The sequence below is a fragment of the Falco peregrinus genome, chromosome 10 (genome assembly GCF_023634155.1).
Source record: "Falco peregrinus isolate bFalPer1 chromosome 10, bFalPer1.pri, whole genome shotgun sequence".
Lineage (NCBI taxonomy): Eukaryota > Metazoa > Chordata > Aves > Falconiformes > Falconidae > Falco > Falco peregrinus.
The window spans coordinates 21,638,197-21,648,609 of record NC_073730.1 but is presented as its reverse complement, the minus strand read 5'-3'; the positions used below and the strand labels follow the sequence as shown (position 1 = coordinate 21,648,609).

General features: G+C 41.2%; 1 long non-coding RNA gene across 1 annotated transcript in view; it reads left to right on the top strand.

Annotated features, from left to right (window-relative positions):
• The first annotated feature begins 1,446 nt into the window (after window positions 1-1,446).
• The window catches only part of LOC129785283 (uncharacterized), a 101,062-nt gene continuing 92,095 nt past the window's right edge, over window positions 1,447-10,413 (top strand). Inside the window, exon 1 of the long non-coding RNA XR_008749080.1 lies at window positions 1,447-1,695. This is a non-coding gene — a long non-coding RNA (uncharacterized LOC129785283). The remainder of the gene's footprint in view (window positions 1,696-10,413) is intronic.

The window sequence follows — 10,413 nt, the reverse complement described above, 5'->3', positions numbered from 1 at the left end:
TGGTTTCTTACCTAGATACAAAGATGGAGAGCAAGGTTCAAGGTCTTTTGATTTAAATCTTGAGGCAAAGTGTCCACCTTCTGTGTTTATTTCTGATATTTGTACATAAGTGTTTTTATTGGTCTGATGTTTAGGAACAATTTCAGGAGCAACAGTATGTACCAGTTCTGTAGCCATGGTGATCCTTTAGGACAAGATGTTGAGACCTTTCAGATGTGCCTTGCTTGCTGATACATTCCTCCAGGATTTAACTGGTAACACAACACACTGCTGATTAATTGCATAGATTGACATGAGATTTAATTCTCAACACTTGGGTCCTGGGAAAAGCACTCAAATCCTAGGGGAATTTACATCACCTATTGTGATGCTTTTTGCTTCCTAAAAAAAACCCCAGATGCTTTTCAATTTAAACTTCTGCCGCCATTAAAAATGGCAAAACTGGTCTTTGATTTCAGTAACCAAACAATGGTCAATGACTTTCAATTCAGTCTTACTGCATTATATTGAGAAAGGTATTTACACCTTGAACAGCCAAGGTTTTTCTGTTGAATGTGAGTTAATTTTAATACTTACTGGGAAATCTTAAGTACTAAGAGTGTAATGCTGTTTCAAAGGTCAGATAAAAGAGGGGCTAGTTAATATAAGTAGCTGTGTTTTGCTTTCTTGAGATATCCCTGGGTTTACTACTTTGTGATGAGGAATAGCACCAAGGAAAAGAAAAAGTTATGAGTTCCAGTATGTATTGGCCATCAGATAGTATCAGGTGTGTTTCTCAGATAGAAAATATTTAGTGCTGTGTTGATTGGTTCAGTAAAAACATGCTTTTTATTCTCATATAAATGACTTCTGAAAGGTAGGTTGCTCCTTACCAGTGGATGCAGCAATGTGGGAAGTGGTGGTGACAGGTATTGTGTGTCTCGCAGCTGCTTGTCTCAGACGCTGGAGCTGGGCAAAGAAGGGGAAAAATACCGTATTTGATTCTTTACATGGAGCAACCACTATCACAGCTCACTTTCTTGTGACCATTAGAACATCCTGTTGAATGCTTTGGACGGAGACCTTTTTCTGTTGTAAATACAATTCAGACTGTCAAGCAAATGATCCCCTCTGTACCAAAGTGTTTGCCAGCTGCTATTACATCGGCTGCTGGGGTGCTTTTGAAGCAAGCTCGCTGAACCACAGCTGGGAGGATGACGTGTTTGTCCATGTGGTCTTCCTGCTTCCTTTGCACTGGTTTTGGCATTTGAATGCATTGTGAGTTGACTGAACTTGCGAAAAAAAAAAAAAAAAATTGCAGTGAAAAAGGGAGTGGCTGTTTACAGGCATAATGCAACAAATTATGTTGCAGTGCCAGAAATTTTGCAAGGATGAAGCAAAGGGAGCATCAGGGGAAGTGCATCAGCAGAGGGAAGGACAATGAGACCTCCCTCACACAGGAACTATTAATTTTATTCAGCTGTTTTTTGAACCCATGCCCTTGGCGGGAGGAGATCAGGCTCGTGAGCAGGACCCAGACTTGCTTCTTGTTACAGGATTCTGAAGTGTACCTCACAAATTCATTAACTCATACTTTTTTCAGGATTTTCCAAGCTTTCCCAGTTATTTAAATTTATTAGGTCACAGGCTTTTTTGGTGAAGGCTGAAAAAGGCAGTGGCTGTTGCAGGTTTTTCTCTGTCATCTGTTCTTCTCTGGTAAGTAGTAATCCATACTTTTTCTTGTTTTCACTTCAATAGTGTCTGACAAATCAAAACAGATTTGCAGTCTGACACATGTAGCTCATGCTCTGCTGTTATGCAGATAGATACATCTGTGACCCACAGTTTCTGGCTCAAGTGACCTGAAATGCTACAGCTGAGTACAAGTTCTGATGAGCAGGCTTCCCCTTCTGAGATCTGAGCGAGGCAGTGTGCAGAAAGCATCCAGCCCTAGCAGCACAGCAGAACACAGGCGTCTATGAGTATTTCCGACTGTTCTCCATGCTCCTGCCAGTACCAAAAGAAAGGTCTTCCTTTTTCCATCTAACTGTCGACTTCTTTTTAGAGAAATACCATAGGAAAAAGTCCCACCCAGCTCTAGAGAAATGAGAAACGTAGTAGTCTGATTACTTTTCAGAGGTGACATATTTAGAAGGAGGAGGCAGTGCAGTTGAGGAATATATCTATTGGTGGAAACCTAGAGATTTGTTCAGAGATCCTGAAAATTTGCAAGTTACAGGAGGAATTAATAACACAAAAATACCAGACAGCTAGTCAATGTCAACTGTTTGCTGTAATACATCTGGCTCTCCTTCTGTGGGGAAAAAAGCTTCCTGTGAACATTTCAGCACCTCCAAATGATACATTAAGAACAAACCTTTTTATCTCACTTTTCCTTTTTTTTCTACTGCCTCCTGTAAAGAAGATGACATCTATAGTGATTGGAAAATGACTAAATATTAAAAATATAATTTCAGATGCAATTTAAAAAAAATTGTTTATAATTAGTATAAGTTAAAGAGTGACATAGATATACTAAAGACTTCGTTTCTTAGCAACATATTCATGGAGTCTTTAAAAAATAGTCCTGTGGCTGCAGGAATATAAACATCTATCTATCTATCTGTTTAATTTCAGCACCATGGTTGCAAAATAAATACTTCTACAGGAGTTTGCAAAGATAAATCCATGTAATTTTTTTTTTTTTTTAAATCTACTGCCAGGAGGAGGTTGACAAGTTAGAATACTTGAGGAAAAAAATTGTTCTCAGTGAAACATTGCTACCAAGTAGCTACCATTCCCAGCAAAAGTTTGTGTATGTGTATTTGCTTTCATCTGAAGCCAGCTGAAGAAAAATACTTTACATAGCACTTATCAGTTATAAATTTAGATATTTGTAGTCTGAAGCAATTTCTTCATTGGATTGCATGTTTCAGCCCTATTTTTGCTTCAGACACACTGAAGGCAGAGCTGTGTGGAAGTGAGGGCTGTAGCAGGAAAACTTAAAACAGTCCATGCCAAAGCAGCCTGGTAGCCTAGAGTGAAACTTTTGCAATGCCACTTGGACAAGTGATAAAGTCTAAATTACATTTCAGGATTCAGATTATTTTTTTTTTATAATCCCTCACGAGCAGTGACTTCTGGTAATTTCTAAGGTGCCTTAATCTTTATCCATTAAACTCTCCAGATGCCTAAAACACTATCATGCTATCTGCAGCTCCTTCTGGTCTACATAACACAGTTATGAAGAAGGAGATGAAGGAGATAGAATTTTAATCCATGATAGCTTGAAGCAATTAACTCCCTGCTTCCTAAAACAGTAATTTGACATCCATTGACTATGTTGAAGATATTCTGGTTTGCAAAAACCAGCGTGACTGACCCCCCAGCAGGGAAGGACCATGACTCTGCAACATGTGTTTGGAGTGTTGCAGCAGAAAACTGCTGAGCCCTGAGGACCAATTATTGCTTAACTCATGACAACCAAGTCCCTTTGTGAGCATGAGGCTTTGAATTTGATGCATTCGTCTGGTATGTGGGTGATGTGACCCTCTCCGTTGTTTTCCCTTTCCTTTCTCTGGTACTTTTCCAGTGCAGTGGTGACAATATCTAAAGCCCTTGGCTGTTATCAGCCCCTTTGTGGTGGGCAAGATTTCTGGTTTTGCTGTTTACAAACAGGGAAGGACTGGTGGGTGATGTGGTGGCCGGAGGATGTCTTAGGCAGAGTGATCATGAGATGTTAGAGTTTTTGATTCTCAGAGAAGAAGAGGGGGTCAGCAGAACAGCTGCCTTGGACTTCTGGAGGGCAGCCTTTGACCTGTTGAAGCACCTGGTTGACAGAGTCCCTTGGGAGGCAGTTCTGAAGGGCCAAGGGTCCAGGAAGGCGGGACATTTCTTCAGAAAGGAAGTCTGAAAGGTGCAGGGGGAGGCTGTCACCATGCGCCAAAAGATGAGCTGGTGGGGGAGAAGACCAGCCTGGCCAAACAGAGAGCTTTGGCTGGAACGTGGCAAGAAGGAGTTTACCACCTTTGGAAGAAGGAGCAGGCAGCTCTGGAGGACTATAAAGATGTCACAAGGTTATGCAGGGCGAAGATCAGAGAGGTGAAAGCCCAGCTAGAACTCAGGCTGGCCACTACTGTAAAAGATAAAAAAAAATGTTTTTTCAAATACATTAGAAACAAAAGGTGTACCAAGGATAATCTTCATCCTTTATTGGATGCAACAGGGAACATTGCCACAAAGGCTGAGGAAAAGGCTGAGGTACTTAATACTTTCTTTGCCTCAGTCTAATAGCAAGGCCAGTTACCCTCAGGGTACTCAGCCCCCTGAGCTGGGAGACAGGGATAAGGAGGAGCAGAATGAAGTCTCCACAGTCCAGGCGGCGGGGTGGTGGTATACAACCAGATGTTGTCTACCTGGACCTTAGTAAAGCCTTTAACATCTTCCCCCACAGCATTCTTGTGAGGAAACTGGCTGCTCATGGCTTGGATGGGTGTACTCTATACTGGGTAAAAATCTGGCTGGGTGGCTGAGCCCAAAGAGTGGTGGTGAGTGGAGTTACATCCAGCTGGTGACTGGTCACAAGTGGTGTTCCCCAGGGGCCAGTGTTGGGGCCAGTCCAGTTTAATGTCTTTACTGATGGTCTGGGCGAGGGGATTGAGTGCACCCTCAGTAAGTTTGCAGATGACACCAAGTTGGGCAGGTATGTTTATCCACTTAAGGGCAGAAAGGCTCTGCAGAGGGATCTGGGCAGACTGGACTGATGGGCCAAGGCCAACTGTATGAGGTTCGAGGAGAAGTGCTGAGTCCTGCACTTGGGTCACAACAACCCTATTATGCAACGCTACAGGCCTGGTGAAGAGTGGGTGGAAAAAGATGTAATGGGAGTGTTGGTTGACAGCTGACTGAACATGAGCCAGCAGTGTGCCCAGGTGGCCAAGGCAGCCAACAGCATCCTGGCTTGTATCTGAAACAGCGTGACCAGCAGGACAAGGGCAGTGATTGTCCCCTTGTACTTGGCACTGGTGAGGCTGCACTTTGAATCCTGTTTTCAGTTTTGGGCCCCTCACTGTAAGAGGGACACTGAGGTGCTGGAGTGTGTCCAGAGAAGGGCAATGAAGCTGGTGAAGGATCTAAAGCACAAGTCTTGTGAGGAGCAACTGATGGAACTGGGGTTGTTTACTCTCAAGTGGAGGAGGCTCAGGGGGAATCTTATCGCTCTTTACAGCTCCCTGAAAGGAAGCTGTAGGCAGGTGGGGGTAGGTCTCTTCTACCAGATAACTAGCCACAGTATAAGAGGAAATGGGCTCAAGTTATGCCAGGAGAGGTTTAGATTGGATACTAGGAAAATGTTTTCCACTGGGAAGATGGTGAAGCATTGGAACAGGCTGTCCAGGGAGGTGGTGGAATCACCATTCCTGGAGGTATTTTAAAAACATGTATACATGGTGCTTAAGGACATAGTTTAGTGATGGCACTTGGCAGTCCTGGATTAATGGTTGGACTTGACGATATGTTTTCCAACTTAAATGATTCTATGATCTCCATGGTGACAGACTCCAGGAAGCTGTACCATCAAGTTCCAAAAGCCTAAGGTGATACCCACCTTCAAATCTTGTCTAGTTCTGAACAGGTCGTTGGACATGACCTCCAGGATCACTTCCAACCTCAATTATTTCATGTTTCTTGCACAATTTCTCAGCCATGTGTCCCAAGTCAGGCTTGTCATCAGTGCAATTGATTCTCTCATCTTTGTGTATCAGTATTTGTGGCTGATGAAACAGTATCTCTGGGCTTACTCTGTCAACAGACTTGTGCCTTCTGACAAAATCTTTGGTGAACGCTACTGATATCTGAAGTTCTTGTAATTACCCCTCTTCCAGCTCATGTTGCCTGATACTGTGGGAGAGCAGCAGTGATACTCTTTAATTTCAGCTTTAAGCAATACAAAACAGATACTCTCTTTGATGGCACATCCTGGCTCTTAAAATTTAACAGAGGACATTAAAATTGCTCCTTTATGGTTTTACATCATTTTCTAGAAGAGAAAGTGATGATTTTTAAGGGAATGTGATGGTAGTATAAAATTTTATGTCACATAAAATATCTCATTCAGATTTTTCTCTTCCAAATGTACTAACTTGTTATATGATTCTCTGTGAATACATTTAACCAGGAGATAATTTTTACTGCTGTGCTACAGTCCATAGAATCAGAAACTCACAGACTAATAGTGCAGGGAAGGGCAACAGTAAAAATTTTTTTGGGGGAAAATGCTGGAATAAAAACCTCCACATTTTCTTCTTACTGAGAGCTTTAGAAAATAACCACAAAAAAATTCCTCTGCCACTTTAGTTAAGAAGTCTAAGGTGCCTCAATCTGATGATATAAATGACAACTTACCACTTCAGTGATCTTCCGCCTCCTGCTTTTATGTAACCGTCATGCAAGGGCTCGTGTTGCACAAATGGCAAGGATTCTTGGGAAATGTATACATTTTTATACAGAAATGTCAGTCATTGTACTTATCTTTTCAGTAATCTCCTCTCCCAAGAAATCGTTAATCCACTTTAGTGGGAGACTATAATTGTTGCTGTGGTGTTTTGTTGGTTCAGTATGACAGAACCAGTAAAATGATTTTTAAAGTATTTGCAGTGTTTAATATTGCATTTTATTTGGTATGCTTGCTGCAAGCCTGTTCCTCTTGAATTCACTGGCAGACACATTGCCTTTGATGGAACAGTTTTCAGTTCTAGAAGATTTGACAGAGCTAGAGTAAATAATTCAGTACTTGAAGGAATACTGATATATTTTTAAATTACTTCCTTCTACCAAATAACTCACAACTTGACACGAGTTAATCCCACGAAATATAACTCACTGCTTCATTTCACTCCCAAATAACTGTTCACATTTCACCATGGTATATTTCTGCTCACTTGAGTGTCTTCTTGGGAAATAGTTTATTGCCTAAGAAATAGTTTATATGCTCTCAGTGATGTGCAAGGAATGCACTAGATGATTTGCAAATGCATATAGAACCAGGTTTCTCCTCTAAACTTTTGCAAACTATTTCAAATATTTCTGTTTTCAAACAAAGGAAAAGCAATTGCCAAGTGAAAGTTAGCATCATTCATATAGAAAAAGTTACTTTCCTTTTTAAAGCACTTCAGGTCATAAATCAGAAACTATGCTTTTTGCTGTAATAGAGCCGGGATGATTCTTCCAACTTGCGTACCTCTTCTTTATTAATAATTATCCAACTCACTGTAACTAATTTAAAAATATGATATTTCGATAAAGGGGGAAAAAAAAGGCTCAAATGAATTATTGCAATACTGATATCCCAAAAATGGAATATCACCTACTACGTCAATAAACTATACGTTCGTCTTTGGTCAGTGGTTTGTGCTGTGTGTAGTCCTGCTTGCACTAAAATGTCAGCAGTTCATGAAAGTGGATAGAGTTTAGGGTGGTAATGTGCTAAAAAAACCCAAACAAAAACATCAAAAAACCCCATTCTGAGTCAAAGCCTTGTTAAGGTTATATGTGAGTGCTGGTGGCTCCTTGCAGTGTAGTAATTAGTGTTGTATGGTCATACATGCTGCCACATTTTGCTTCATTCATTTTGCTTTCTCAGCTAAGAAAATTTGAAATGCCACTTTAATTTCAGAGCTGTGAAGTGAATAACAGGGGCCAGGGTGTATGCATCTGTGCACCGCATGTTTTCCATAGAAATACAGAATTACAATCATTTTGCAGTGTGAATGTTCAGCACTGAAATATAATAAAGCAGTAATACAAAATAGATTATGAGGAATTGCTGATGATATTCAGAGTTGTTACTTGCATGTATTTTTTATTTTCTTCCATCGAAAAAGCTTGGGAGATGTAAATAAAATTAATTCAAGAATGATGTTAGACTATTGTAAGTACGTGTGTGAGTCTGGTCTCAGTGCTAGTGTGCTGGATATGTTAATTATAAGTGAGATCACAGAACATCTGGAAAAATCCTGGATGACAAAACCAAGCCAATATAACTTCATAAAAGGTAAAAATCTCAAGTGAGATGTTGTCTGGTATACTTATTTTCAGAGAAATTATGCAAAGAACAGATGGGAGAAGTTACAGATGTAGCCTTGGATTTCAAAATAGCTTTTGACAGAGACCAGTGCCATGACCTGAATGGGTAAGCTTAGTCCATATCTCCATATCTTAATCCATATCTCCAAACAAAGAATAAACTTGGCTGGAGACAAGGAAAAGTGTATGAAGTGGGTTAAATGATAGTGTCATACACATGCCAGTGGAATTCCAGCCAGAGGAGTCACTCGCAATCGTGCTCTTGCCAGGAGACAAGACAATGCCGCAATGTTTCCCCATCTGTTTTATGCTGCAGGATGCTCCAGAAAGACCCCGGATAAATCCCACTTGTCAACACACCCCGTGTTCTTCTGGGTGACGCTTCTGTGGTTTGGAGGTGATGCTTCAGCAGTGGCAGCAGCTGACCCGTGGAAGCCCTGGGGCGGTGGGGACATTGCTGAGCCCAGCTGCTTGTGACGTGCAGGCGTCCCCAAGGAGGCTGGGTGGAGTGGCCGAAAGCCCTGCAAGCCTCCAGAACCAGCAAATCCACTGGGAATCTCTGGGGTAGATGAAATCTGTTATTTCTATTCTGGCCAGTACAAGAAAGGTTGATCTGAAGTTGGGATGGTGAAATGAATATGGATTCTTTTCATTGTGTAAAAGGTAAAAAAAAAAAATAATCAATGCCGCAGTAGATTATATTTTTAGTATTAAAACATTTCACCTGAAATACAGTTCTGTGAGAACATGCTACCCAGAGGGCAGCTCTAATAAGGCACTGTTCCTGGGACCTTTATTCCTCAAGGAGATTGAGGTCACCTGAGCAATAACTAATTATAAATTTTCCCACTTACCTCAGGCCTTACTGACGATGTGTAGTCAGAGCAAGGAAATCTCTCGAACAAGCCTGTGTGGAAGGCGGGTACAGCGCTCAGGAACAGAACAGGGATTCCTTGTTTGCTTGAGACACTTGAGTTTCCTGCCCTGGCTGACTTAATAAAATCAACTTGCAATGTTGTCAGTGATTCTGTGTCAAGGGGTGCACCTAGTGTGTAGCAGTCTCAGAAGGAGGTGAGGACAGAGGAGTAAGAAGTCCAAAGAAGTTCAAGGGACGTTAGCATTTTCTGTGGCAAGCAGTATTGCTACTTTTGTGAATTGGAAGACGAAAGCAGGGCTAGGTGATTTATTTTGCTGGTATTTCTGTTGTTATGTTCTGCTATGAATATGGGAGAAACTTTTTCATTTCATTTGGTGTGAAAGTGGGACTCTGCTGAGAAGACCCCAGGTCTGGGTTCTATAAATCCCAATACAGTAACAGTGGCCCTTCAGATTCAGATTTATTAAATTTAAACAGTGTACACATTGAGACTGAATGAATTATTTTTACACACATGGAAAAACAACTTAATGTGTAGTCCTAGCCTACTACAGAAAAAACTTAGGAAAACAAACCAATTGAGAGAGGGTAAGGTACCCCGGCACTTTAATCAGCATTCTTATTGCCAAACTCTCTTGTAATGTTTATTTTTCATTTTTTCCTCTAGTTTTTCTGCCTTTTTCTTCCCCTTTCTAATTGCTTTGTATTTTCTATGTTGTTGGTGGGGATTCATGGTAGATGTAATGAGATCTTACACTGTTACAATTCTGGTATGCTTTTATATCATAGTTCTTTCCCTCAGCTGTCCATCTCTGCTGCTTATCTTCAGGACTGCAAAATGCTCATCTCCTCCACTGTTTTGTTCATAAGTAGTTATCAGCAAAATCAATGTACAATATCTTTCAGAATAAGAAGTGATGCAAAAATATTGAGTTCCAACAGAATAAACAAAGTGAGAAGTCCTATCAGTAAATGTGGCAGAGGACTAAGTATAGTGCAATACACTGTGCTCTTCATACTGCAGATCCACAGTCGCCATCCTCTCAGCCTGTCTGCTGTGCAAATCAAGTATAAGGACAGGTGGTGTAACTGTCACCTTTTTGAGAAAATTTCTGATTGGAGGGCACGTGCTGAACAGAATTGACTGTGCTTGGGGGACATGAACAATGTCTGCAGTGCCCATCGTCTCACTAGGAGGGTCTGCTTGGCCAAGGGAATCAACCAGCTTTGCTGCATCTTACCGTCTTTCTCTGCAAGGAACAACAGCAAGAACATGAGGGGAACCTAGAACTGTGCTGATTTAATGACTTTTATGCACTGTGCTTGCCAGTTCTCGCACACACACCCACACCCACACCCACACCCACACACACACCCTCCAGTATTAACAAATGTTTTGTACTGCTTGCAAAGAAAATAAGAAATTATAGTGGTCACTCTCTAGATTTTGGTTCTCCAATGTCTTTTCAAATGGC